General features: G+C 42.8%; 1 pseudogene; it reads left to right on the forward strand.

Annotated features, from left to right (window-relative positions):
• Positions 1 to 4,712, forward strand: part of LOC125124718 (60S ribosomal protein L27a-like) — a 59,699-nt pseudogene extending 54,987 nt beyond the window's left edge.
• Positions 4,713 to 8,166: the final 3,454 nt, after the last annotated feature.

An 8,166-nucleotide genomic window follows, 5' to 3' on the forward strand; every position in this document is an offset into this window, starting at 1 on the left:
TTCAGTTATCAAAGCTTGTCCCGGTTTGTCTTCCTGCATAACAAGCCATTCCAAAACTTGATGGTGTAAAAGGAAGCACTTTACTAAGGGCAAGGTCATAGAGTCTGTGGGTCAGGACATAGCAGGGATGGTTTGTCTCTGGTTCAAAATGTCTGGAACTCAGCTCAAAAGACTCAAACACCCAGGGTTGAGGGCTATCACTCAAGAGCTGGAGGCTGGAATCATCTAGAGGTATCTTATGTGTCCGGTGTCTGAACTTGCATGGCTCAGAGGCTTAATTCAATGGGGCTGTCAACTTGAGCACCTACCTATGGTATTTCCTCGCAGCCAGGGCTTCCTCACAGCATGGCGGCAGCAGGGTATTGGAACTTCTCATGCCATGGCTCATGACTCCAGAGCAAATAGTTTAGGCAACAAAACAGAAGCTGAGTGCTATTTATGACTTGGTCTTGGAAGTCACAAAACTTCAATTTTGATGCATTCTATCAACTGTAAATGCATCCCAAGTCTAGGCCAGATTCAAGGGGATAGGCTATAAGATCCCACCCCTCGATGGGACAGAGCCAAAGAATTTGTTAACACAGTTTAAAACAGGCATAAATACATATAGTAAAGAATACAAAGCCCATCGATCTTAAGTGCACAGCTGGATACAGTTTTACACACTCCATCAGAATGTTTCAAAGCACCGTAGAAGTTTGCTTATGTCCCTCTCCACAGTCCCTGGAAGGAGAAATTATTGTTCTGACTCCATGGTCATCAAATAGTTTTGTCTGTTCTTAACTACATTGAATCACATAGTATATTCTTGGCTTTTTTTCTTTCTTTCTTTCTCAATATCATCTCTGTGAAATTCATCCATGTGGTTCTATGTATCTGTAGTTTGTCTGTCTTCACTCCTGTGCACGATTCCTTTACATGGCTATACCACAATTTACGTGCACATTCTCTTGTCAATGGGCATTTGAACTATTTCCAGGTTGGGGCAGTTATGAATAAAGCTGTTATCCCTATATGTTTGAAGACCCATTTTCACTTTGTGTAATAGCTATTAATTTTAAAAGTAAATAATGCTAAAAAGCAACATTATAAACCCAGTCACATTTGTGAAGAAATTTCTATTATTTCTTTTTTCTTTTTGGCCACCCCATGGCATATAAACTTACCAGGCCAAGCATCAGATCTGAGCTGCAATTGCAACCTTCTCTGCAGCTGCAGCAACACCTTGCCAGGCAGGGGATCCAACCTTGGTCCTGGCGCTGTGAAGATGTGGCCAATCCTACCACACCACAGGGGGAACTCCACTACGATTTTGTTTTAATAGCATATATATGTATTTAAAATAATACCTATGTATGTGACAATATACTTTCTACTAATAATACTCATGGTCACGTGGATTTATGGACCCCTTTGCAATAACCTGTGGTACCCACCCTATCCCCAGGGGTATGTGGCACTCAGATCAGGAATAAATGTTATCGAGGATTCGTTTACCTTTGGAATCTTTTAAGTAAGATATGTGCTAAAATTTGGATGCCCCTTCTCATTGCTCCAATGTTACAAGCTATATAATCACACCAGAAAGCAGAGTTTGTAATCACCATTCTCCTGTTACACTTTCTTGCTTCCTACTGAAGCACAAGTTTTTATCCCAGTGGGGCACGTTAAGCTCAGGCTCTTTTCTGCCAAATAGAATCGTACACAGCAAAAATGGCTAGTTCTGTAATTACGATAATGAGATTGACTTTCGTCTTGAATGAAATTTGAATTTAATGCCTTTGAGGTGAAGGAAACCAAATCAGATAAATTAGAATCCATGTTGGAATTATTTTTTCAGAGTGACCTTCCGGCTTTCAGAAATGCTTGTGGAGTTAATCCCACCACATTTCTCTCTGCTCAATCTTCTATGGCAATGAAATTGGACTGAATTGCTGGAGCTGAGGTTGAGTTTTCTGGGTGGTTTGCTCCTTCTTGCTGACATTTTCCCACCCTTCTATGGCTCTTTGCCTTTCAGGCTTTCATCCTTGAATTGGGCTGTTTGGAGGTCACCGGCCCTTCACCCAGAGACCCAAAATAAAGCTCCCGGTCACATTTCGTCAAGTTCTGCTTTGTCACTGTTGGAGTCGCTCTAGTCTAGAAGGGAAATCTAGTTTAGTCTATAAGGAAGACTGTATAGAATGTTTTATGGGATGGCACACACAAAAAAAATGCTAAATAAAATGGATGAGGTTGTATTGTACACTTTGATATTAACCTACAAGTGCCAGGAAGAGCTTAATTGATTGATGATAGGCCCAAGATCCATTTGAATTTTGCTCAGCCCATTCATTTTAGTTTTGCTGACAATCTGAACACCATATTTGTTAGTATAAAGTCAGTCTCTGGGTAAATGGACTGTCAGCAGTGATATTGTACCATGTTTTGAGGTGAAATGCAAAAACTTTTATCGATAATTTTTAAAGTAAAAAAAAAAAAACTTTTGAAGTAAATAAATCTACGTTAAAAAAAATGTAAAGCCCTCCCCTTCGGCTCTATTGGCATGTGTAGATGACTGCTACAGCTACTTCTCTTTAATCATTTTGTGGCTGGTCGATGTTATCACAGTCTCTGGGGGAACTCTAACTCTAAATATTTCTTTTTAAGTCTAGTGATTGCTTGACAGGGTGCAGGGGAAGGCTCTAATCAGAAAAAAAAAAAAAAAAACTCTGGTAACAATAAAATGCAGAGACCTACTTCCCTTTGACTCTCTTATATATAGGTCACAAATGATGATACAGCCTAGCTATAATTCACCAAAATATGCATGCTACAAAATTCCAGGCGGTGCAAAGCTATCATTAACCTTCATTTACCAACAATGACTGTGTTCTCTTCTGCCTGAATCACCTCGAGTCATTCTATTTTATGTTCACGAGTTGGCCTTTCATCTTCCACTGATACATTTCTGTTATGCAAAGTCTGACAAGAGGAGATTACTGAAAGTCTCCTTGTTTTTCTTTTAAAGAGCCTCTTGGATGATAACTGTATTTGTTCATGAGAAAATGAACTCTGAGAACAGTCTAATATTTGCCTCTCTAAGGGCCTCATAAAGAGATTGCACTACTCTCCAAATCCTTACCTGCCCCAACCACCACCATGACAACCACACACACATCATCTTGCTGCTGTCCTCAGTCTTAACCTAGAAATATCATTCCTAGAAGGAAGAGATTTCAGCCTAGTGGCATTAGTCATGCGGCTCTTGGGCTGGGAAGATTAGCCGGGGAGCATGATAATGCCGTCTTCTGATAGAACACTGATTTATTCACGTTAAGGTTGTAAACCAAAGCTTGGACAATTTTTCATAGTGTGGTCATTTAAACTGGATACCCCTAAATATTAACTAGCATCTCTGGGCTTAACTGCTACTGCTTTGATGCTTGTAGCAAAAATTGAGTTATGTTGATTTTGAAGTATTTTTCAAGATGCACAGCAATTGCACAAAGATAACATGATGAGAAAAAGCAAGGAAGTACTCCAGAACTATACATGAGTAAAATGTACCATCTCTGCCTTATAGCAACAAAGTAGAGATTACCTTTGCACATTTCAAAGATGGATAGATCTTGATGCTTCCAAGATTTATTCTTTCGATAGGGCTATTTGTATACTTAATATAACTTTATAGAGACTATAAGACACACATATTAAATAGAAAATAGGAATACCTCTATCATTTTCCTATGTGTTAGTTTTTCCTCCCTAACAAGCAAACTCCTTGGCATCTTGAAGTTTAAATCTTAAAATATCTATTTTATGGCACATAAACTGATGAGCTCAATGTTATATTCAAAATGAGTTCTCTAGAAGTTCTTGATTGGGGTTCTGACACTTCCTTTTTTTTTTTTTTTGTCTTTCTGCCTTTTCTAGGGCTGCTCCCAAGGCATATGGAGGTTCCCAGGCTAGGGGTCTAATCGGAGCTGTTGCTGCTGGCCTACCTCAGAGCCACAGCAACGCAGGGTCTGAGCAGCATCTGCGACTTACACCACAGCTCACAAGGCTGTGGGATCCTTAACCCACTGAGCAAGGCCAGGAATCGAACCCACAACCTCATGGTTCCTAGTCAGATTCGTTAACCACTGTGCCATGACGGGAACTCCTGGTTCTGACACTTCTGAGACCAGATGACACTCAGAACTCTTCCTGCTCCCTTGCCTTCTTTGTCTAGTTATTTTCAAGTTCTTCTTCAAAACTCAGCAGGGAGCTTTTTTGTTGTGGCGGCCGACATATCATCGAGACTAAAGAAGACCTGAAAACTTAGGTGGCCACGTGAGCCAAGGCCACGGCCACATCTGGAAACACAGGAAGCACCCACGAGGCTGGGGTAATGCTGGTGGTCTGCACCAGCCCAGGATCACCTTCAACAACTATCACCCAGAATATTTTGGGAAACTTGGTATGAGGCATTACCACTTAAAGAGCAACTAGAGCTTCTGCCCAACTGTCAACCTTGATAAATTTGTGACAGCGGTCAGTGAGCAGACATGGGTAAGTGCTGCCAAGAGCAAGACTGGAGCTGCTCCTGTCATTGATGTGGTTCAATCCGGCCTCTACAAAGGCTGGGGAAGGGAAAGCTTCCCAAGCAGACCATCCTCAGAAAGGCCAAGTTCTTCGGAAGAGCAGAAGGGAAGGTTAAGGATGTGAGTGGGGCCGGGGGCCTGGTAGCATGAAGTCACATGGTGGGAAACTCATTATGTGTTCCCAAGTGAAAAACAAAACCAAAACAAGTGAACACAAAAACCTCAGCAGGGACAGCCATGTGTAGGATGTGTCCCACAGCATTTTCAACCAATGCATGCAAAGCAATTTTAACAACTTGGGGAAATGTTCATTAAATAACGTTATTCGGGATGGCACAATGGAAAATTATTCCGTGACAAATCTCTTCATTTGCAAACCAGTCTGACTTTCCACCCTGTTGTTACTGCCCCATCAAAACCCAGACAAACAGCTCAGAGCTCTGCTTGCCAAGGGATCGCCACTGATTGGCTCAAGCCTGGAATCTGATTTAAGGGTGTCCATTACATTTTCTCTCCCCCTGGAGTATTTTTTCTACTTCTCTTAAAATTGTTTGTCAAAATGTACATACTTTTTAGTACGCAAATTTACATTCTTTTTAGCGTACAATTCTATAAATTTCGACAAATGCGTAGAGCCGTGGCACTGCCAATGTAATCAGGCTACAGAACATTTTCATTGACCCCACCAACCCTGACAAAATTCTTACACGACCTCTTTTTAATCAAACAACGTCAGCCCTTACTCCTGGCAACCACGGATCCATTCTTGACTCCAGTTATCCCTTCCCCTGCTGCCTGAGTTAGCCTCAGGGGGGTTCTGATCTTTGCCAACAAATGAACTTTGACAGAAACAACCTTATACCCCATGTGATTTTAATCGGGAGTGTGTGTGCGTGTGCACGCACACGCATGAAAGTAATTTTAAACAACACGGCTTGGCTCTGTAGAGAAAATATTTCATTTCATCCTTGAGTCTATGGACGCTCTATTCTTCCTCTCTAGCACCCAGATGTCCCTGGCCGAGAACACATTAGTTACAGTAACTGTCAGATTTAACATTTAATCTGATCTTACACATTCAAGTCCTTCTTTTTTTTTTTTTTGTCTTTTTTGTTGTTGTTGTTGTTGTTGTTGTTGTTGTTGCTATTTCTTGGGCTGCTCCCGCGACATATGGAGGTTCCAGGCTAGGGGTCAAATCGGAGCTGTAGCCACTGGCCTACGCCAGAGCCACAGCAACGCGGGATCCGAGCCGCGTCTGCGACCTACACCACAGCTCACGGCAACGCCGGATCGTTAACCCACTGAGCAAGGGCAGGGACCGAACCCGCAACCTCATGGTTCCTAGTCGGATTCGTTAACCACTGCGCCACGACGGGAACTCCTCAAGTCCTTCTTAAAGGGTTATTAGATAAAATGCTCATCTTTCAAATACCCTCCTACTCCTTCTGTTCTCTGCAAAAGGTAATAGTTGTAAGGATAGGGGGACCTCAGGAGAGAAGAGATGAGTCAGATTCTTCCAGGTCCTTGGCCTTCCTTGCCTCTGGAGCAATGACCTCCCCACCCGGATGCCACTTGCCCCAGGGTCATCATAGCATTTATCCAGAGCAGGCGGAACTAGCCACCATGTCTCTCAAAGCTTAGACAAGCCTGGCAATCTAGCTCGCTCTCTCAGGTCTTTCAAGTCTCACTGAGCACCAGCTTGAGCTCTCCGCCTTACATCTTGTGTGACGGAGACATCCTGCCACCACTGTGGTAACCCCATTGGATGATCTCCACAGTCACTCTAAGCTACTTCTGGGTCCTGCTTGGCAGCATGGGAACCAAGGACAGCTTCAAGGAGATAAGCACCAGGACCCCTCTCTGCCTGAGCAGGCTCTCTGAGCACCATGTTTATGTGGCTTTGGCTTCACGTCTACTTGATCTGTGATAATCAACCTGGCAACCTCCTCCTACACCCCCAACAGACCTCAGAAGGGGAAGGTAGGCTGTCGCTGTCAGCCTCATTTCTCTAAATCATCTCTGGGCACACATCTCATCTCTCCCTTCTCTTTTTCCTTTCCCTAGACAACCTGGGGCTGCCAGAGAGTCATGGTCTGATTGTCAGGCCCTCCCTTAGCAAATTCCTTGTGATCCAGCCCTTCAAATGTGCCCTTTGAGATCCTCAAGGAGACAGACAAGGGACTTAGACACTTTTTCTCAAAGCAATATCCTGGTTTTTCAAGACTACTGACTTGCTGCAAATCCTATTTTTGAAGGTCAAAAGCTGAGTACTATCTCACCATTTCCTGTCTGCTTTCATGGCAGATGGATGGGGATGCCTCAGGCAGAGGAAAACCAAGGTCAAATGCTTAGAAAAACAAAAGAAACCACATCAGACCATTTGAAACTATTATCACCATCACATCCCTCTTTCAGGACACACACACACACACACACACACACACACACTCAGTCTGAACACACTGGCCCTCCTTGTTCCCAATTTAAAGCCCATCTTGACACAGAGTTTCATCTAAAGCCACAAAGGCCTTGAAATGTTATGTCTTTATTGACAGCATCTTGAAAAGGAGGCAAAGGCAGTTCTGATTATATTCCATGACCTATAAGAACGCATCCTGAATGTTTTCTTCATGGACTTATTTCCCACGTGTTGGCATCACTAATGCCCCCCAGGTTCCTTCTTCCTCAGGTTTCAACCATTGGTAGGTTGTCTAAGGGCTTTCTTCTCACTTTGACCCCCCCCCCCCTCACTCTCACTCTCAGACACTCCACTCTGGGTCTCACACTGTTCAGAGCATATGCATCCCAGAGGGTCCTTTCTCATGTAAATCCACACAGCCACCCTTGGCTCCTCTCCATTCTTTCTCCCACCAATACAATTAGCACACTGAGGGCCCCAAGCTAAATGAGGAGTCATCCTTGGGGAGTTGAGGAAGGACAGAAAGTTCACGTTAACAGGTTAAAATATTTACCTAGGTATGCATGCATTGTGTGCACGTGCGTGCACACACACGAACAACTAAACACATATACATAAAGACAGCAAATCAAAATGTTGACTGTGGTCCTGTTTGGATGGTAGGATTATAGCTATTTTTTTCCTTACATTTTTTGGAATTCTCATAAAATTCGATGATGTGCCTTGATTGCTTCTGTTAAAAAAAAAAAAAAAAAAGCTGAGATTTTAAAAACTTGTCTGAAGACTCACTTCCTTTAAGAAACCTGATCTACTAAACTCCTACACCTGAATCCCTAGCAGTTAATGTATTTATTAAACATTCAAGTGCTATTTATCAAGCACTAATTATATGGCAGTTTCTATGTGTCAATACAACGCCCAGAATGTCCAATACACTGAGAGAATATTCGAAACAGTACACCATCATTATGGCCAGGTAGCAACCACACAAATGGGCACAGGCTACAGGGCTGGACTGGGTCTAGAAGCCTCTACTCTGCCTCTAATTGCTGCGGGGAAAAGTTGGGACACCTCTGGGACAAAGGACACTCTGAAGTCATTTGCCAACTAGAACGGGAGTATTTTTACTATTTTATCAAGTATTTTCAGTATTTTAGCACACCTGTTCATATATCATTTAGTTCT

This window comes from Phacochoerus africanus, chromosome 4, assembly GCF_016906955.1.
Source record: "Phacochoerus africanus isolate WHEZ1 chromosome 4, ROS_Pafr_v1, whole genome shotgun sequence".
NCBI classification, from domain to species: domain Eukaryota; kingdom Metazoa; phylum Chordata; class Mammalia; order Artiodactyla; family Suidae; genus Phacochoerus; species Phacochoerus africanus.